At 34.5% G+C, this 23,569-nt stretch overlaps 1 pseudogene; it reads right to left on the reverse strand.

Annotated features, from left to right (window-relative positions):
- Positions 1-6,027: 6,027 nt before the first annotated feature.
- Positions 6,028-23,569, reverse strand: part of LOC141390819 (uncharacterized) — a 97,907-nt pseudogene continuing 80,365 nt past the window's right edge.

The raw sequence follows: 23,569 nt of genomic DNA on the forward strand, positions 1-23,569 counted from the left end.
TTTTTTTTCATTTTCAATGACATAAACTTCGTTGCCCATGGTTTCCGCACCGTTTTATTGGAGTTTTTTTCTAAAATTTAAATCTATACAACAAATCCTTAGTTGCCGGTGGAAATCAAAAGGAGTCATACCTTTTTTTTAATAATTTATTGAAATTTCTGTACAAGTGGTGCGATTCTCTGACTCATTTTTGCGTTACCGACAAAAATCGGTAAAATTGAAACGCTTATAATGTCCGTACTAACCGATATTTTTCAGTATGTTAGCGACCAACAACCCTTAAGTTCTGCCTATAGCGAGAGAGCTGTCAATTTTTATTTAAACTCAGACTCAAAACAATGAGTTAGATAATCTACACACAGAGAAGATATATTGTTGGAACAATCATATTCTAAGAACAAAATAGTGTATTTTAAAAATCTGAAAATATTTATTGATGTTTCAACCGTTTATTTTTTGTTAGGAAACATGATGACACAAAATATATTGTTGGTCCAATAATACATATTGTAAGAATTTTAAAATACATTATTTTGTTCTCTGCGTGTAAAAAGATAAATGTAAGAACTATGCAATTAATTCCAATGCTTTATGTGTTTTAAAATTTCTAGGTAAAATATCATTGGAAAACATTGCATGCTCCCAAGGGACTTTCTCACTAATCAGTTACATCGGATTTTTGCATATTTTTGGAAATTATAATGCAAATAATTCGTTTATTAAACAATGGAAGCCGGAGCTTTGTACGTATTAATGATTATTTGCAATATGACATCGAATTTCTATCATTGGAACGATATAATTCTATATAATAACGTAGCTACAATTGGTTAAAATTTCAAAAGTATGCAAAAATTCGCTGTCTACTAATCAGAAGGCTAATGAACTTAGAGGAAAGGAACACCCAACAACCATTTTTAAGGGAACTAGGCTACCTACTACTATGTACTATTGCTTATCATAGTCAGCCATTAATGGTTGAACGATAGAAAAATCATTCGATGGATTCAGATAGTTAATTCCATATTGACTTTATATCTGAGTCAACAGTTGCTTGACAGAAAGACGAGATGTGGACCGAAAACTTTGAAAAACTTTATTTTTCTTATTTATACACCAATTGCTATTGCTAAGAACGAAAATGTCAATGAAATAAATAAGAATCTAATGCTTAATATAGGAAAAATATTTTGATGTCCGGATTATCGAGGTAAGAAAATATGAGATGTCCGGATTACAGAGTCTACAATGTAAAAAATTCTAGTGTCAGGATTATCGAGACTATACTGTATAAGGTTTTTGGATCAAATGGAAAAAAATTTATGGGGTAGGCGTTTCAAAAAACAATTTTGTCATTTTTTGGGCCGTCCTAGTATACATATGTACAAATGAGAGCTTGTTAAAATTTTCCAACTAAATTAGTCAATATTTAATTATTTTATTATTGTTTGCGTATCGATCTAATTAAATACTATTCAAATGTTTCCGTGTTTATATGGTATGTAAAAGTAAACACCACTCTGCACATTTGCTTGTAAATTATTTGTGGGTATTTACATACATACATATGTATATACGTAATTACGTATGCTCATATTACACACACAAGCATGTATACGAAGGCGTGTTATTAGGGAGGTTCTTCTATAATTCGGTACATATATTTTTAAAAGTCGTATATAATAACATAAGTAAACTGGTTTGTCTTGAAATGTTATTTTTATATTTGTGGAAAGTTTCATTTGGAGATGAAAGCCCTTGATGAGTATACTAAGAACCCAAAAGGAAATTATCGCCATAGGTCAAGTTTCTGAGATATCGCGCGATGAAGTTTTTGATTTTTTCCCTATAATACTTGGGAAAATAGCTCCATATCTCTGTTTGGCGTTGTTGTAGCATCGTTTTGAGGTGATATGTCTACAGTCAAATTAGCGAAATGAATTATTTCTTGACAAACTACGAGGGCAGTTCGGAAACTTCTTAGCCTAGCACAAAAAGCGCGGTATATACAGACCTACATGACAAAAATATAGCGACATTTTATCATGCCATAACTCAAAAGTTTGACCTATGGCAGAACTGTCCTTCCGGGTTCATCATATAACCTTCATCGACATTCAACGCTAAAAAGAATTTTTTACCCCCAGCCTTTGATCTCCATATATGCGCGTACTAATATTTTTCCTTAAAAACGGTTTAAGAAAACCGTTTTTTGTTGTAGAACTGCAACTAGCAAAGTTTTCATAAGCGAATTAATTTAATTTGATTGACAACTCTATAAGCTTTTAAATTGTATACATATAAGTTTAATCGGTTACTTAAAACCGGTTCAGAAATCGGTTTTAGTGTCGGGATATCCGGTTCAAAAACTGAGATAACCGGATCTATCCTCCAAGAAAATTTGTTATTAACATGTTCATCAATACAAGAGCTATTTGTGGTAAATATTTCAGAAGCACCCCAGATATCTACATAAGCAATACCCATTGGTAATGTATACGTACCTATGCATAACCAATAACGAATATACAGAAAAACAAAACATAGTTTAATTCTGAACCAAGTCCGAATAAATGTCAAAAATGACAATGAAAACGGGACAAAATCGATTAGTTGTCAAAAAGAACCGTACCTATGCTGAAAAATCGCATCTTGTGGTACTTTCACTACGGTTCAAGAAATAAAGGACGAAAAGGACATGAAAGGCATCGAGTTAGAAGAATGAAATGTTCTACAAAAAAATTCGCCAATCGATTTGACTGAAGACATGTCACCTCAAAACGATGCTACAACAGCGCCAAACAGAGATATGGAGCTATTTTCCCAAGTATTATAGGGAAAACATCAAAAACTTCATCGCGTGATATCTCAGAAACTTGACCTATGGCGAAAATTTCCTTTTGGGTTCTTAGTATACTCATCAAGGGCTTTCATCTCCAAAAGAAATTTTCCACCCCCCTGACTTTGAGTTCCATTTTGTGTCACAGTGTTATTTATTGATGTAATTCCTTCAGATATATTGTACCCTTCTTAACAAAAATAGCGGTCTTTCAAAAGTTTACTAATATTTTCGAAGATTTAAGTTATTTTTCAACTACAAATTGTATCATTTTAACAAAGTGACTTTTAATATTCTGCCCAAGGAAAATTTGTCTTGTCCAACTGAAAAACCATATACTCATACAAATAAAGCCCTTAAAGTATTCAACAAAAATAGACTGCCGCTACCTGATGTAAATATGTATGCAATTGCAAGGAAAGTAGCAATTTTCTCTATGTCATCAGTTCAATTCTAATTGTAAACTAAATAAGATTTAAAGCAGACCTAAGGTTATGCAATGCACTCGAATTTTAAACTAGTATTAACGTAGTATACTATTTTCTCCTCTTGTTGAGCTGTTTGTTTAAAATTGAGTTCTATATGTGTATCTGACTGAACGAACAACTTTGTAGCTTCAACAATAGTTCCTCGTACAAGCAGTATTTTAGAAATAATCACAACGAACACATTTCCGATATTGTGCATTTTGTTGTAACACATTTGCGCACCTTCTTTCAATATTTAAATTTTAAAATAACCCAAAGGCACTTTAACCCATCAACAGTTGGGTACAATTAATAATTTTGCATGCATCTATTTCGTGGGCCTTTCGATAAAGATTTTTTCTGCAGCAATGGAGATGAATTGATATTGATGCTGATTTAATTTATGTGTATTAGTATATTGGTAGGTCAAACAAGCTATTGAACAACAACAAATGAAAATATTTGTTCTCTTTCCCTGCCAGCATTTGGAAGTGAGTTTCTCACTCTTTCGCCTAGAAAGTCACTCCGGAGACACCCCAAGGAAGATCGTTGGTGAATTACACAAACAATTTCTATAGCCTTATTGTGATTACCTTTTATCGTATATGCCGACACTTCGGTGTGACTTCTGAGTGACTTCTAAGACTATTGTTTACATTTATTTAATGATTCAACACAATTGAACAAATATAGAACATTTTTCTATCTGATGATTATATGAGACGGTGGTTCAGTGGTAAGCATACTCGCTTTGTACTCTGAAGGCCCGGGTTCACTTCCCAAGTCAGGCAAACAAAACATCACATTTTTAAAATGACATAATTAATGTAGACGGAAATTCCAAAGAATAATTAAAAAAAAAAATCAAAAAAATTAAAAAATATAAATAAAAATAAAAAAATATTTGTTTTTCAATTCCAATTTCGGAAGAAGAAGTGTCGCTGGACTGACTTCCAAGACGACACGCCGGGGTGGTTCATTTCTTCACAACGGAGGTCACTCCACTTCGCCGCGACTGTTTTTATCGCCCTGGGCGACACGCCAAAGTCACTTCCGCGATAGTTTTTGCTTGCAGGGTTGTTACGCTCCTTTTTGGTAATCGTGTCGCATGTGTGTAAATTATAGATAAACTCCATTAAGATTGATCGCATATGATTTTGATACAGCAGAATAAAAATATGTCGTGCTTCTTTAATATTATCACATTTTTAAAGTCTAACAACGCTTGTAATTGGAAATAATGGTTATACGGAGGCTTTACCAAAATATAAACAGTAACACAGGGTAACTGTAGATTTAAAAGTATATGACTCTCGCCAAGCCTTTAGAGTATTTTTCTAATTTTTTGGATGGCTATTACACCTCACACCATAAATTGCTAAAAGAAATAACACTAACAAAATTAAAATATTTCAATAATTTAACGGTACCACCCGACCTCAGGTTTTTGACGTTTTTAGCTACATTTGCACCTATATATAGCTATAATTTGGTATTTAGGGTTTCCAGCGACCACTAAACATCTCTGCCAATAATTATGGACATGTAGGTCTACGTTTTTTATAGCCCCTATATAACGGTATCGTCCGATTTCAGGTATTTTGATGTTTCCAGATACATTTTCAACAAAAATTGTGTGCACAGGTCCACTTTTTGTAATAGCTCCCATATAGCCCCCATATAATGGTATCGCCAGATTTCAGGTATTTTCATGATTTTAGATACATTTTCTGGCTAAATTAGCTAGAATTTGGCATTTAGGATACCAGTAAACAAGAAACTTCTTCACTAAAAATTACGACATAGGTCCACATTTTTTAAAAGACCCTTATAAGCTACATTCTGTCAGAAAATTTCTCCATAATAAATTTTGGATAAATGTCTATGTTTTGGTATAGCCCCCATATAACGTTACCAAAATTTATTTATAATACCTATCTGAATTTGCTATTATTTGGAATTTAGGGTTCAAAGTAAAAACAACTTCTCCACCAAAAATTTTAAACATACATACGATTACATACCGGTACCGATTTCAGTTACTTGCTATTTATAATCTACATTTGCGTCCTAAATTGGGTATAATTTGGCATTTAGGGTTCCTAGTGGTCAACAAGCTTCTCCATTAAAAATTGTGGACATAGGTCCAGGTTTTGTTATAGCCCCCATAAACCGGTACCGCCCGATTACGGGTATTTTTAAGTCTTTATCTACATTTTCGGCCTAAACTAGTTATAATTTAATATTAATGATTCCTAGTAATCAAAAAACGTCTCCGGCAAAAGTAGGTCCACTCCCGATTAAGGGTATTTGGATTTCATTTTACATTTGGGATTTAAAGTGTTAGAAAACTTCTACGCCAAAAATTGTGGACATAGGTCGACGTTTTGCTATGACCCATATAACGGCACCAACATTTTTAAGTTTTTCGAGCAAAATTTAATGTCGTATGACATTATGGTTCCCAGTCGATAATAACTCCCCATCAACAATTGTAGACATGTACCCACGTTGTGGTATAGACCTTATAACGTTACCGTCTGATTTCAGGTATTTTCAAGTTTTTAGTTTACTTTTATTTCTTCTACTACTCGATTTTCCTATCTCAACACAATAATGCCAAATGTCTAAACGATTTTTTACTATGAAGAAATGAATATGAATTCAGAATTTCCACATTCCTTTTGCTGAACGAAAATATCAAATAATTTCATAGAGTAATTTAGTTTAAAATATGCAATGAAAATTTATTTTGAATTCTTCGTTAACATGGTCTTAACTTCTTTTACTAATGCAATAAATTAAATTTTGACTTGTTGAACAGTAATTCCCAGTTTCCTCTCCAAAATCGCCCTAGTTGTGCGAGCTTACGACAAATAAAAATAATTTGTATGTTTAATATTTAATGAAACGATTAGACAACAAATTTGAAACAGAATAGATATTACTCCATTCATACTCTTACCTGCAACTCAAATTGCCATATACCTATTCATGGTTGTATATATGTATGCATATATTTATATGCATTACTGTGTTTGTGTTTGGCATATATTTTCTGTTGTAGTATTTACTTAGAAGTAACTGATTTGATATCTATTTACATTACCGGAAGCTCGTCCATATTGAAAATCAATATGTTCACTTTCAAGTTGTTAACATCACATACTAGTAGTGTCCAACTGCAGCAAAGGATGTTTTCAGCTGGTATTTTGGTAACTGTTTTTCGTTCGGTTTGACTGTCTGTCTGTACAATTGATTCGTGTGGAAGACGATGAAAACGGGACACATCGGTGCGGGTTCGATTGGCTTGTTTACTTTGTAATTTCAAAATATTGTCTCTTCATGCTTTCAGTCCACTCCAATGGTCCATTAACTAAAACAACAGTGCCATTTCACAAGAATTTTAGAAAGGTTTGTCCGTCGTGTCCGCACCACTTTATTATCAATTCAATCGACATTTTATTGCTAAGCATGGTTTCCATAATCTCGCCGTCTTTTACAATGGCTCTGATGTTTTGCTTTTGCTTGTGGGGTTGGTGCTGGACTCCACAGTGGCTGTTGCTGATGATGTGTTCGCCCCAGCTGTGCAGTTGTTACTGCCGATGGTAAGGTCTGGGCTGTTGTTTTCATTTGGATGCTCTAGGTTGTTCTGTCATTCGTAATAAAATTGGGAATTCACTGCCATTCCAGTTGATAGGGTGCGGGGTGGAATTCCATCGTACGTTGATATTGATCCAGATACCATAGCTGTTTGGAGGACATGTGGGGGTGAGGCGGTTGCCGCAACTGCAGGTGTTTGTTTCACTCGTCTCAGGGTAGCTGTTGCTGGCGTTAGAACACTACCGCTGGTTGTTTGCATTGACAAAGAAGGCTGTTGTTGTTGTTGCTGTTGCTGCTGATACTGATGTCCTATGTATGTTGTTTCACCGCCTGCTATTGACGTTGGTGGCGTGGCAATGTTGGCTGGCCTCTGCATCACATTGTCGCTGTTTAGGATATAACCTGAGCGGAATGTTGGGGCAGTTGTATATTGTGCCAGAGAAGTTATGGGAACTACAGTACCTTTAGGAGAAACAAAAGAACAAACAAAAAATAATTAAAAGGAAATGTGTTGATTACACAAATACATCGTGTGGCATAAATTGTGCTAGCAAGTGAATGCGCTCACTCCTGAAGGACATTCAAGGGTGAAGCAAAGAACAACAGCGTTTGCTTAACTCTAAACGTTGTTGCTATGAAATGTTAAACGGGAGTTATTAACTTAATTGTTTTAAAATCAAATGCGAATGGGTAGCGAATATAGTGGGGACCATTCAACAAAAGCTGTGCAAACAAATAGCCCATTGTTCGGAAGTGATTGCTGTTAAAATGTTGTTGTTGGGTGAAAGTGGTTAATGGGGGGAAAATAACATTTCACGCCACAATATTATTTTCGAGGAACTACGTTCTCCATTCGAATTTTAAAACATTGTAGAAGTGAAGGAGTTTTAACTATTCAGGGACGTACGCAGGATTTCATTTCGGGGGGCCCAACTTGACCAAAAATCATGAAAATTAAAAATGTTGTGTATCGTTACTAAAAGCTATTTTAAAGGGGTTTTAATTGATTTTATGTATATTCAATATTGCCACAAAGTGTAAACATTCAAAAGAGAGCGATCACAATATTTTAGATACAAGATTGAAATTTGGAACTGATTAAACTATATCAGTCCTTGGATAACCCATATCAGACCACGTTCGGCATAGTCTCCTTCCAAAAGTTTTTAACCAAATTTTCCAACAGAACTGAAGCAATAACTAAAAAATCTTTCAAATTAATTTCAGAATTTTCAACCACATTACCTCTTATTTGGCATTTTGGGTTCTAAATCCCGCAGCGAATAGCTTTCGAAACAGTTTCTATATTCGAGGCTATTAGCATAGTTTTTAAAAATATCGTCAGTAATATGGATTTTGGAAATTATTTTGTTGGGAGAACTTCCATGCAAAAAGTGGTGAAAATAGATCCACGTTCGAACGCAGGGATTGCATTCGCGAATATGTCGAATAGATATATACATTGTTTGGAGGATATAAACAGTTTCTTCTTTATCACACACTAACTTCAGTGCCATTAAAAAAGTTTAGTATTATTGTAAGAAAATAATATTTTATATGCACTTAATAAACACCAAAACTTTGCTATTTTACAAGAAGTGATAGAGTCCGTGAAAGCCAACTAATAACTCAGAAAATTACATTAAACAAATAAAAAAGTATCAGTCGGCTTTGCCGACAGAGATATACCCTCAGCCTGTGTATATTGAAACAATTTTTTCCCAAAATACGTATGTATTTAGGGGGTTTAAAAATTTTTGGCGTTTGAACCGACAAAAATGTTGATTAGGATTAAAGACCAGAAGTTTTGCGGAGGAGATACTAAAAGGAATGGATCGACATTGACCGTTATGGAAGTGGATCTCCAGCCACAACATATGGTGCCTTAGGGGGGTTTTTACACTCTTCGGGCTATTTGCTCAAGAAGTATGTACTTGCCCCTAAAAAAACTTTTACCGTCGTAATTGAGGCAGTGAATGCAAGTTACTTCAACAAAAATCAAAGTGATTTGATATCAGGCCTTAAAGTGATCTTATCCGAAATTTTGTGTGGGAGGTACCGGATGGAGTGGACAAATATATTCCATATTTGAACCTGATCTATATCTGGTAGATATATTAGGATGTGTAAAGTATAGACCAATTCGGCCACTCCCTTCAATAGTTACCGTACGAAAATGTTTTCCCAAAAATTTTGAACTTTTGTGGGTGAGGTACCTGAAGGAGTGGACCGATATGGCTTATCTTCAAACTTAAACTATGTTTGGACAAAATATTACTAAGGCCAAATTTTGGATCGAATCGGCAGATCTGTTCGAGAGTTATCTTGCGCTCCAACCACCTCACACGGTGTCATAGGGGTTTTTTGCAACTATCAGGCTATTTTCTCAGGAAGTATGGACTTGCCCCTAATGAAACTGCCCCCTTGAAACTTGTATGGAGGGCAGTGAATACAAGTTGCTAAAACAAAAACCAACCCTTCAAAAGTTATCGTGCGCACAAATTTTCCGAACATTTTCGAACTTTTGTGGGGGAGGTACCGGAAAGAGTGGACCGATATAGCCCATATTCGAACTTAAACTAAGTTTGGGTAAAATATTACGAAAGCCAAAATTTTAACCGAATCGGTTTATCCGTTCGAGAGTTAACGTGCGCTCCAGCCAGCCAGACAGACGGACGGACATTGCTCAATCGACTCCAAATTGTCTGAAACGCATTTCGTCCAAACATACTTGGGGTCTAAAACCATTATTTCAATGAGGCACATTTTGCCCGTATGAAAGTGTATATACCCTCGTTAGCATAAATGCTGAGGGTATAAAAAAGAAAAAAATATCAGGATCCGGGCGATGCAATCTACGACTCATAGACTCCGAATCCAACTCGCAGTACTGTTTGAGACTGCGCTAACACACGGTCGAAAAATATCTCTAAAAAAAGCTCGGCAACATTTTAGCTAAATCCTGAAAAAATAGTTTAAGACGAAAAAATCCATCTGATACATCAATGGTTGTTGTTGCCGGTTATTTCTATCTTAATTGAACGACTAGATGTTTATGGACTCGATGACCTTACAAGCTTTCCAACGACCAATCACTTCTGTCGGCACAGCGGATACAAACTTATGAACTTTTGTTTTCTGGAAAATAAGTAAAAAGTAACAGTCGGGTTTGCCCACAGAGATATACCCTCAGCCTGTGTGAGTTGGGACTTTTATATATAGACAGATCGAATACGAGCTACATAGCCAATTTTTTTCTATTAATTGTATAGCCAAGAAGTCTCAGAATTTGATATGTACGTAATTTTAGGATGTTTCGGTCAAATCGGATAATTGAAATTTTGTGTTGAAGAAATCTGAAGGAGTGAATCGATATAATCCATATTCGAACCTACTCTAGGTCTCGAAAAAATCGGACTGGACTTTGCTCAAGATTTTAGGGAAACATTTTGAAGTCTGGTGTCAAAAGGACGTTTGGACAAAATATTGCGAGATCCAAAATTTGGACCAAATCTGTTGACCTATCCGAGAGTTATAATGGGCACGAGCCAGACAGACGAACGAACTGGGACAAATCGACTCCAAATTGTTTGACGCGTGTTTCGTCAAAACGTATTATTAGTCTAAGAACATTATTTCCATAAGGTACATTTTTATCGTTAGCCTAATGACTGAGGGTTCAATATCACGGTGCTCTTGAACCAACGTTAAATGAATGGAGCTTACAACTGGGAAGTTTTTGTGGATTCTAAAACAGCAATGTTCATAGATTAGAAAAATCCAAAAACAAGAAAAAATCGCTTGAGGGAATTTTAAATAAGTTCACATTTTTAGGTTTATTTTAGGTTTTCGCGATTTTGCTTAGAAACCACAAGTCCTATCGAAATGGGGCTAAAGAAATGTTGTAACTTTGAAAATTTGTTTGATTTGTTCCTAGGTTTTACCCTTTTTGAGATATAGAAATTCAGGTCACATTTTTAGGTTTTTTTGTTAAGTTGTCACGATTTGCTTCAAAACAGTAAATCTTGTCGAAATGCGACTACAGAAGATCGTATAGCGGTGAAATTTCTTTACTAGATTGGGATTCGTAATTTTTTTACTCGGTTGTACCATTTTTGAGATATATAAGTATAAGTTAGGAAATTGTAGTCCTGACATTGTTTTATAAGGGGACGATACAATCAGTGAGTTGTCCAAATTTGAACTTCTATATCTCAGAATTGGTAAAAACTACGAAAATATCATATATGAACAATATTGTAGAGAATTTTCACTGCTACAAAATTTTCTTTGGTTCCATTTTGATAGGGCTTGTGGTTTCCCAGCAAAACCTAAAAACCCTAAAAATTATTTTTTTTTTCTCATCTAAGCTTCTTTCATTTAAAGTTGGTTCAAGAGCATTGTAATATACAATAAATATAACAGCAGATTTTAATACAATACCATATAACGAAAGTTTGAGCATTAATTTCGATTACGGTTGTTTTCAGCAACAAATTTGTTACTGATAGGAACAAATTGGCAATGGGCACGCTATTTGTAGCAGATATTATCACTTTATAATGCACAACAATACATTTTTCTCCATTATTTTATCCCACTGTTTGGCAACAAGTTGATATAAAATAGGAATACAAAATTTTGATTATGGCAGTAAAACAATTTTCTAACTGCTTTTCGAGATATACTCCACGGAAAACTCTTGATATGTCGTACATATTGTCCAATAGATATTTCATTTTATGTACTTCTAATCCGCACAATACCGAATTTGTAAATGATTTGAATACAAAATGAGTTTAAAGCCTCAAGACCTTTATATTCATTACAGAATTCCAAAACACTGGCATGGCATAAAGAAGGAATTCAGTTTTACTGGAAGTTTCTCTAAAAAGAGTATTCAAACAAAAAAAATTTGAATATTTCTTAGACAACTTGATGACAAAGTACATTTTCAGTACATAACCTTCAGCACAATATCAGTTTTCATTTGAAATTTTAAAAACAAAAGTTATTTTAGAGAAAAAATCGTAATAATTTGTTAAAGTAGCTCAAAAAATTGTAGTCGACCAAACCATTTCCTGCGTACGTCCCTGTAACTATTGATTACCAAAAAATGTATGTATGTGATGGCGTACTACTACATTTTAACCATAAAACTTATTAGCTGAAACTCTTGAAAATGTAATGAATGTGTTTTAAACTGACTGGGAAAATATTTGTGGAATGTTCAGTATTTGTAGGAAGAGGTTTCTTAGTAAAATTTGGTATTTGGGAAATTCGTCCAGTCCACAATTAAAATTAATTTATGTGGCAGCTGTGTTGGCATCAATGTAGAAAAATTGGTTGAAACCAACAATTTTTTTATACTCATTTCCGATTTCTGGGTTAACCTTACATTTTATAGACCTATGCCCAAGGAAAGACTGAAAGAATACTCCATGACCAACATGATACTAATATATGATTATTCGATATAACCACTGCATCTACCTAAAATTGTTGCTGTCATTTGCATATATGGAATTCTTTGTGAACGGTTATAATATTTGCGAAAAAGCATGTCATAAATTACAGAGATACGCGAGTAATATGGGTCTTTTATCAAAAATATAATGTGGGGGCATATCCGCTCTTCTTGAAGAATCTATTTGAAATAGGTGCAAATTGACGTATTTTTGATGGGGGGCTTCTGAAATCGGATTCGCATGAAAATCGTATGCACATTCGCGACTTTTACCCTTTAATTGTGTGATGCAACTGACGGCACACTCTGACCGCTGAGTGAAACATCGAAATATGAGAGAGATTTATAATAATAATAATAATTGTTCCACAAACATCCCATACGGGACAAGGGAGACTTCTCTCATATCAATGAGTGCACCCCGATTCATATTAGCTCAATGATACGGGAACTACTGTTTATCGCCGAGTCCGAACGGCGCGTCTTAAGACACCACTTGTAGAGAAGTTTTACAAGGCTGTAATACTCAGGAAATGTCGCCAACATTACTGAGGGGTATTTTGCCAGCGTTGAAAATTGTTCGATGTTGCTTGGCCGGGGAATCGAACCCACGACCTTCAGCGTGCAAGGCGGGCGTGCATGCCATTGCACCACAGTGGCACCCAAGAGAGAGATTGATTCGCTGTATCCAAAAGCGGATGCGCATTAACTGATTTTTACCGAATTTACTCCTAGTGGCCCTGTTTACAGCGATATTATGTTTTTCGTGGACATGTCTATGTTTCCTGATATTACCGAACGGTAAGAAAAAAAAATATTTTTTGTATTTAATAACACATGTAATTGCTAAAAAAAGGACACTTAAATGAAATATAGAAGTACAAAATGCTCTAAGTGTAAAAATAATGATATAATGATATTTTAGTGTCCGGATTAACAAATACCGCATGGTGCTCTTGAAGCAAATTTAAATGGAAGGTGCTTACACCTCGGAAGCTTTTGCGGATTCTGAAACTACAATGTTCATAGATCATAAAAATCAAAAAACTAAGAAAATCGCTTGAGCGCTTTTTAAATAAATCGCGATTCAAGATGGAATTTTTAAGGGTTGTTTAGGTTTTAACGATTTTGCTTGAAAACCGCAAATCCTATCTAAATCGGACTAAGACAGATGTTGTAGCTATGCAAATTCTCTACAAGGTTGACCTTTATGGAATTTTCGTAGATTTTACCGTTATTGAGATATATAAGTTCAAATTGGGACAATGTATTGTCTGTATCGCCTCCTTATAAAACAATGTAATGACGGCAAATTCTCATATTAAACTTATATATGTCAAAAATGGTACAGTCTAGGAACAAATTACAAAAGCCAGTCTTGTAGACAATTTTCTCTGCTACAATATTTTCTTTATTCCCATTTTAATAGGATTTGCAGTTTTCAAGCTAAATCCTCAAGACGTAAGAAAAAAATCGGAAAGTTTGATCTGAACCCCTATATCCCAAAAATGGTAAAACCCAGGAAAATATTAATCAGCCAATCGTGTAGGAAATTTTCACTGCTACAACATTTTCTTTAGCCTCATTTCGATAGGACTTGCGGTTTCCAAGCAAAATCGCGAAAACCGAAAAAACCCTAAAAATGTGAATTTTGATCGGGATTTATTTAAAAAGGGCTCCGGCGATTTTTTTAGTTTTTGATTTTTCTCATCTATGAACATTGTAGTTTCAGAATCCACAAAAACTTCCGAGGTGTAAGCACATTCCATTTAGATTTGCTTCAAGAGCACCGTGCCGTAAAAAATTGAAAACAAAAATTCTTACAACTTTTATTTTCGAGAAGAAAAGAAAGCATGTACGACACATATTCACAAGAGAACGATAGAACTGAACATTATTATTGAACTGTAATGTCAAGTGAACGAAAAATAATGACCTTATGTTTAGAAACTTTAACTCTTTATGTGTAGAGGAAAAATAGTTTTAATTGAAGACTATTAACATTTTTATGCAGTTTAGAAAATGTTCGATGATTTCAAATTAACCAAAGAAATGCTGTTAAAAAATCTTTGTTTTTATACCCCCCACCACAATATGGAGTATACACTGATGTGCGAAATAATAGAGCCACTGAAGTTACAACACATTAACCATTTCTAAATCACTTCTGAAAAGTGTTTTATGGCCCAAATTGCATTTTTATAGTGGAACATTATCCCATAAATAAAATGCAGTCAACATTTGCCCAATTTGGGGTTGACGAGTTAATGGAGCTGAAAACCCATATGGGCCCAGAATCAAAGAAATGCCCAATAAAGACCTCCAATATATTGAAAATATCAATAATATTTGTGTTTGTGAAGAAAATGTGCTAAACTACTTTGAAAAATAAGAAAACATAAAAAACCGATCGAAAAAAGTTAATATTTTTATGATTTTAGAGCAAAAAAATGGGAAGTCCTGTACGGAATATTACGCTTTGTAGCTCCTCTGCTCCAATAAACGAGTAAATAATGGATTATTATCAACTCTAACAGATCTTAGGTGAGATTTAAAAACAGACTAAAACAATTTATGGGTACAGAAATCACGAATCTTAAACATAAAGACAGAGTATGTTGATAACAGTTCTCGAAGAATACCCATCTCTGGCTACCTCCTTTATTGCTGAGTATTTCAGGCCTCATAAAACATCGAGGTTAGCTTTATTAAATGTCCAGGCTACCAGTGCATTTTTATAGTGGAACATTTTATTTTTATCCCATAAATAAAATGCAGTCAACATTTGTCCAATTTGGGGGTTGACCTTGTATTAGGCAGGGTAGAGCCTGTAAAGAGGTGTGCGAAATAATAGAGCCACTTTAGGTAAATAAGACAATTTCTTAAGGAAATTTAAATTTGACCGTCAAAATCATAGGGAAAACTTTAGTTTTCCTTCCTAACATTATTTTCTTGAATGAACCTGTACCAAAAATTAAAATTATAATTCCCCTTCTAGAGTTAATGGAGCTGAAAACCCATATGGGCCCAGAATCAAAGATAATGCCCCATAAAGACCTCCAATATATTGAAAATATCAATAATATTTGTGTTTGTGAAGAAAATGTGCTAAACTACTTTGAAAAATAAGAAAACATAAAAAACCGATCGAAAAAAGTTAATATTTTTATGATTTTAGAGCAAAGAAATGGGAGGTCCTGTACGGAATATTACGCTTTGTAGCTCCTCTGCTCCAATAAACGAGTAAATAATGGATTATTATCAACTCTAACAGATCTTAGGTGAGATTTAAAAACACCTGTCAAGGAAAATGTTCAGCCATAGGCCAACCCACGCGTTCATCTACGATCACGTCTAAACATATTCTGTCTTTATGTTAAGGATTCGTGATTTCTGTACCCATAAATTGTTTTAGGCTGTTCTTAAATAACACCCAAGATCTGTTAGAGTTAATAGCAATCCATTATTTGCTCGTTTATTGGAGCAGAGGAGCTACAAGGGGTAATATTCCTTACAGGACCTCCCATTTTTTATCTAAAATCATAAAAATATTAACTTTTTTCGACGGGTTTTTAATGTTTTTTTTTTTATTTTTGATTGTAGTTTAGCACATTTTCTTCACAATCACAAATATTATTGCAATTTGCAATATATTGGAGGTCCTTATGGGGCATTATCTTCGATTCTGGGTCCATATGGGTTTTCAGCCCCATTAACTCTAGAAGGGGAATTACAATTTTAATTTTTAGTGCAGGTTCATTCCCTATGATTTTCACGGTTAAGTTTAAATTTCCTTAAGAAATTGTCTTATTTACCTAAAGTGGCCCTATTATTTCGCACAGCCCTTTACAGGCTCTGCCCTGCCTAATACAATGTCAACCCCCAAATTGGACAAATGTTGACTGAATTTTATTTATGGGATAATGTTCCTCTATAAAAATGCAATTTGCGCCATTAAACACTTTTCAGAAGTGATTTAGAAACGTTTAATGCGTTGTAACTTCAGTGGCTCTATTATTTCGCACACCAGTGTATATTTAAATTTATCATTCCGTTTGTAACAAAATTTTTATGCGTTGTTTACAGTGCACACTGGTCTGAAATCCAATTTTTCTGGCCAAAACTATTTGTACGTCTTGTTGTATTGATATTTAGTTTTATTTATAATTACTGTCACAAAATATTATTTCAGAATTATTTTCACCTTGAATTTCCAAAAAACCGTTAAAATATATTAAACAGGGTGATCCCATTGTATGGGGTCTGAACTAAAACTTCGACCTATCTTTATAATTTTTGGTGCGAAGGGTTCATATCTTCTAAGAAATGAAAATGCAAAATTACATCGGCTTAAAAATATGGCTAAAATTGTCAAATTATCTTAAATTGGGGGTACCCTTATATGGGGGGCTATACCCCAACGTGGACCTATGTCGACAATTTTTGGTTGAAATATTCGCTGGACTCTCAAAATAAAAATACCAAGTTTTCAGGAAAATCGGTTCAAAAAAAGCCGTGTATGAAATATTTCGGAATTTGATGTAGCCTAAAAAATTTGTGCATCATTTATCGCAACGAATCGCACCTTGAAATGATTTTTTTATTAAAGTATAATACACATCAAAGTAATTTTGATTTTTTCTAACATCGACCACTATCGATCAAAATTATTTCGGTCCAGAACAATTTTACCATTGAAACAAAATGTAAGAATTTAAGAGTGTTCCATAACTTTGTTCTTAGACCGAATTTTTCTTCTGCTCTTTTTGAAAAATGAATCTATTTACATTCGTCTTTCTTCTCCATATTTGAGTTTTAGTTTTTTAGAGTTTTTTATGCTAACTTTACATTTACGAAATCCACTCGATTTCAACTGTCAATTCCATAATTCAAACGTCAAATGAAATCTCATCTGGATTTCATTTGACATTTAACCTATGGATTTGACAGTTGAAATCGAGTGGATTTCGTAAATGTAAACCATGCATTACTTATTGCGATTTTATAACCCACAAATTATCTCAAAATACTGCGCACTAAACTCGATTAATAACACAGTAAATAAATCTCTACTTTGACTCCTTCTTGTCTAACGGTAAATGCAAATTTGGAATAACAATCTTTGTTTTTGTTGTTTTGGAGTGTTTACTTCCATATTGCGAAGAAAAAAACTCAAAAGAAGAATGTCAAAAAATTTACATTTGGCCAAAGAATTCACATTTGCGACCAATGTGCAGGGGCTTGAAAAATCAATCAGACATAAAATGGAATATACTTGGGCAAATTTTTCGTTCGATCATTTTCGATGTTTGCATCAATGAAATTAAATCTTTTTATGCCGACGAAGCAACATCCTATAGAACTGTGACGCTCGTCCGAAAACGGCCGTTGTGCCAGAGAACATTGATGTCGAGCGTGAACTGATAATTAAAGATCGTTATGTGACATACCGTGAGATAGAGGTATCCTGGGTATTTTTCTATCAGTATACATTCGATTCGAAAATTATTTTTCCACGGTGCATCCAGCACAATTTAAGAACCGCTAAAAGGTCTCGTGCCTATTGGTGCAAATAAATTTTGAGAAAATTCGATCGCGGTGCTTCAAAAACGTTTACAAGATCGTCACTGGTGGCAAATCATGGATTTATGCACATGAGCCACAAACAAAACAGCAATCTATCGTATGGGTCTGGGAAGACGAGCCAAATCCAACGAAAGATGTTCGTATAAGAAGCAATTCGAAGGAAAAAAAACTGGATATGTGACGACTATTCCGCTTGAACATAGGAGGTCAATTCTGAGTGGTACACCATAATTTGCTTGCCTGAAGTCTTGGGAGAAATTCGAAAAACAAACAAGAGAAGACGAATCTTTGTTCAACATCCAGCACCTTTTTGAGCGACCAAAGTGTGGAATTAATTTGTCATCTGTCGTACAGTCGTCCTTCAGTGGAATTCTCTCTCATTTTCCAAGTTACAAGAAAATCGGTAAAATTAAGATGCTTATAATTAGGGCATTTAACAACATTTTTCCGTTAGATAGCGACCATAATGTTGTAGTCGTTAAGTCCTATCGAGATCAAGAGCGGCTTAACCCAATAATGCTATTTTTTTCAAAAATTAGCAAAAAATTGACGTAAAGTGATAGAAAAGCTAGTTATGAGAGAAACGTGAAAATTTTGTTGCTTGCACACCTTGACCTTTTTCGTTAAAAATATTCCAGAAACGACAATGAAATTCGTCGATTTTGTGGACCATATAATCACGAGTTATTGGAACTTTTTAATGGTTCTTTTTGCTATCGATAGTGCGAAACCTCAACTATTAAAATGTGCTTAAAAGCAATTGTATTTGGGATACAGTTCTGTAGAACAAACGGATTGGTTTTGCAACTGTTTTTAGCCAAAATTTTTAATTTGAAGCATTGTGGCGTTTTTGTATTGGGATAGTGTTTGCAATTTTGTTTTTTCAAAATAGTCTGGCTTAATCCCATTGTTGTTGTTTTAATATTTTAAAATTGGACTCTCTCTCTAGAGTCGATTGCTTTTCTATTCTCTTGCCTTCAGTGGTTGATGAGACTTCAACGAAAGTACACAAGCACGGACATACGTAATGTTTTCTTTGTGTTATACTTGAATAGGGCTTGTAAATTAGAATTAAAAATATAAACTTATTGTTTGTTATTTAAGATTTCTTTTTTGATCTGACCATATTAAAAAATAAATAAAATCTATTGGAAATAACATACATACATACATATGTTCCCACAACATCCCTGAAGGGACAAGGGAGACTTCTCTCATATCAATGAGTGCACGCCGATTCATATTGGCTCAATGATATGGGACCTACTTTTTATTGCCGAGTCCGAACGGCGTGTCTTACGACACCACTTTGTAGAGAAGTTTTTCATGGCTTAAATACTCAGGAAATGTCGCCAGCATTACTGAGGGGGAATTTGTGCCACCGTTGAAAATTTGATGTTGCTTGGCCTGGGATTCGAACCGCAGACCTTCTGAGTGCAAGGCGGACGTGCTAACCATTGCACCACGGTGGAAATAACATTTTTAAATATTGTGCTCAATCGGAGAGTAAATTTGGTACTCTTGCCACTACCGTCACACATATTGTGTTGTACATCCCTGATTTAAACCCACGTAGAAACATAGTTTTAATGCTGGGTTGACAGCTGCTGGCCGAAACACTATGGTTCCGGGTTCCGAAAGAACCCGTTGCCGTGGAATTGTGGCTTAGTGGCCTCATTTACCACGGTACAATTTTTTCCGGAGTAAACCAATACTTCCTAAGATAATGGCCCAAAGGCTCCAAAATGTACCTACTGAAATGGTTATTGTGCAATATAACTCTAAAACTTTTCAAAAATTTCTTCCAAACTTAGTTTAACGTAATTTAATATTTCGAGTCCTTTATGAAGAAGATTGGTTACTAAAATGTTTGATATATGTCAATGATTTACACATTTTTCATATGTAATTCGTAACATTTCATTTGTAATTCGATTATTCTATTTGTAATTCGTAACATTTTATTTGTTATTCGAGAATTCCATTTGTAATTCGAATTATTCCATTTGTAATTCGAATTATTCCGTTTGTTATTCGAATTATTTTATTTGTAATTCGAATTATTCCATTTGTAATTCGAATTATTCCATTTGAAATTCGAATTATTCCATTTTTAATTCGAATTATTCCATTTGAAATTCAAATTATTCTATTTGTAATTCGAATTTTTCCATTTGTAATTCGAATTATTTCAATTGAAATTACGAAGAGAATAATTCGAATTACAACTAGAATAATTCGAATTTCAAATGGAATAATTCGAATTACAAATAGAATAATTCGAATTACAAATGGAATATTTCGAATTACTATTGAAATGTTTCGAATTACAAATGGAATTCTCGAATTACAAATAAAATGTTACGAATTACAAATGGAATTCTCAAATTACAACTAAAATGATTCGAATTGCATCTGAAAAAAGTGTAGTATAGCCCCACATTACGTTTGAAAATTAAGTTGCGAAAAAATTGTGATTGCATCTCAGAGGAACGCTGTATATGCAAAACTTTTGAACATATCGGTTTGAAAAGTAATTTTGAAAGACATTGCGGTTGTGCCTTTAAACATAGGTACTCAGTTGTAGCCAAAATATCCAACCACGCCTAATTTTACAAATATGTTACGTCGTGAAAACACATGACCAATTTCAATACATTCAATTCAAAAACTTCTGAATCGGATTTCATTGAATTTTCAGAAAATGTTCCCGTAATAAACACAGATATGTCCATTAGCAATGAAAAACTAAAAACATATAGTAAAAACCAAATTTCTTTTGCAATTCCATTTGAAAAAATTAAAAAAATTTTGTGATCTCTTCGGCGATTTTTGGTATAGAGGTTAGGAAAAATATTTTGGTTTGAAATCCGTTCACAAAATTGGCCGATGGGCGCAAAAGTTATAGCGGTTTTATTCTCATTTAAAAATGTCTTATTTATTTTTATGAGAAAATGTATGCATACTTCGCTAACAGTTTTTATTATCTACACGTAGTTGTTTAAATATTTACTAAAGTTATTTTTATTTTCGCGAAAAATCAACAGATAATAAAAAAATCTTGAAGTAAATCCCAATTATTCCACAGAGTAGGTACAAACCTCTAAAAGATAAATTAAAAATATCTACAGAATTTAGACAATGCATAGAAAAGTATGAAATTTTACACGCAAAAATAGGTTTTTAAAGAAAATTCACACATCAAATGTTGGCCTTTAAATACCAATTACTAGGATGCTGTACTGAGCACACTTATGAGGTATACATTAAACGATGTAAAATCACGAGTTCTATAACCCTATGATGACTTTTGAAAGTTATCATGTTGCGCGTCCGGATTATTAAAAAAATTAGAAAATCCCGAAATTCCGGCCTTAAAATGTCAGCATCAATTTTAGGTGGATGCAGTGGATATATCGAAAAATAATACAGTAGTATCATGTTGCCCATGGAGCATTCTTTGGGTCTTTCTTTGGCCATAAGTCTAAAAAATGTAAGGTTATGCCAGAAATCGGAAGGGAACATAAAAAACTTGTTGGCTTCAACCCATTTTGACCCATTGAACCATTTTTTCTACACTGATGCCAACACAGCTTCCATGTACATGCATTTTAATGGTCGACTTTATGGGATCTCTCCTAAAAGACTTCATTTTAAAGAATTTCCGTCATACTATATAGAATATGTTAACAGCTCGCGAATTCTGAAAGGTTGAAACTCGGATTCATCGATTGTAAAACATTTTGGTTTTTACCATATACGTTTCAAAAAGCGGTAGAATTTGACATTAACTATTTTATAAACTTTTATAAATAGATTGGGTACCACCGTAGTGCAATGGTATGCACACCAAACATTTTTCAACGGTGGCAAAATACCCCTCAGTAATGTTGGCGACATTTCATGAGTATTTCAGCCATGTAAAACTCTACAAGTGGTGTCTTAGACACGTCGTTCGGACTCGGCGACAAACAGTAGGCCCCATATAATTGAGCTATTATGAATCGAAATGGACTCATTGGTATGAGAGAAGGCACGTGTCCCTTCTGGGATGTTTGTGGAACAATTATATTATAAAATAGATCGCGTTATGCTTAAGATAGGGAAAAGGGAGGATTAACAGTCGTAAGCAGCACCATGGGGAATATTCCAGGTAAAATCTGTTAATAGATTTAAACACGCTTTCACTATGGATTCGAAAAAATGAGATAGACATGCTAATTTTTGAATTGTAAATAGAAAAGCTGATATTAAAAAAAGCACAACCACGGACTAGCAGAGCGGACAAGAGCCCGCTATATAGTTTTCAATAAATGTAAAAAGGATACCGTCCACACTATGTGAGGAGAGGATAAGCCAGAAACTATTGAATATACAATCATATTCTATTGTATTGTACTATTGTATACAATCCCAATGTCCTATCATAGGTTGCACATGGTAAATTGGTGTATACTATATTGTTTATCATTCGGTTACCTATTGTTTTTATGTTGGAATCACTATATATTTATATATTAAGCGAATGAGCAAACAACTAGTATATCAGCTGAGCTTTATGTGCGAAGAAACCTAAAGATATTAATATCAAGCATGCATGATTTCTACTTACCTATCACATTACTACCAGAACTGACAACAGTCGCTCCGCCAGTTCCTATAACAATTGCCGGTGTCAGTATACCTCCAATGGTAGTTGATCCGGTATTTGTACAACTTGTAGGTGCATATGATTGCGACGATATACCAAGAATATCAGGCGATTGCCGTGGTCCGCACATTATTGTAGTATTACTTATCATGCCGGGACCAATGGTGCCCGTTGTGTTACTATGCGTTAGTAGTGTATTGCCCCGACCCAATGTTCCATAAAGATTTGTGGTAGGCGCATAGCTAATGTAATTCTAAACACGAACAAGCAAATATAAAGAAACGAGCAAAGAAATTCATGAAATTTATGGCAACCGCAATGTCTACGAAACTAACAAGGAATTGAGCAAATTTATGTCCAACAAACTCATAAAAGTACGAAAAACACAAAAAGAAACAACAACATAAAGCAAAACAAATAATAAAACCGCCCGTATAAACATACATAAGAATATGACCAGTGCTGGCTGGCAGGCTGGACACTTGCTTACCTCGTTCTTTGACACACTTGGCACCGGAATTGGCGTTTGCAAATCGATGTCAGCATCTACTTCGGAAATGGTGTCGTTGAAACCGTTGGGTATTGTAGTCTCGGCGACTCCTTCAACACCCGCTATACCCCCGGAGCAGGCACCAGTGACCGGACCTCCTTTTCCCGACGATGTTGAATGAGTGTCTGTTGCACTATCATGGCGTTTGAGAACCACTAGTCTAACCGCAATCGCAACTATGCAGAGTATGACACCCAACGAACCAGCAGTCAGAAGATAAACAAACAATCGTTCCTGGTCGTCTGCATATGGGCCCAGTAAACATTTATAAAAAGAGAGAGAACAAAACACAAAAAGGACATAAAATGAGTAGAACTAATACACAAACACACGCTCCCTCAAGACAAAGTACGGTAAGAAATATGACCACAAACTTTTCTGTTTGTTTGTTTTTCTTTTTTTGCGT

This window comes from Musca autumnalis, unplaced genomic scaffold (genome assembly GCF_047663935.1).
Source record: "Musca autumnalis isolate F117 unplaced genomic scaffold, ASM4766393v1 scaffold_1, whole genome shotgun sequence".
Taxonomy (NCBI): domain Eukaryota; kingdom Metazoa; phylum Arthropoda; class Insecta; order Diptera; family Muscidae; genus Musca; species Musca autumnalis.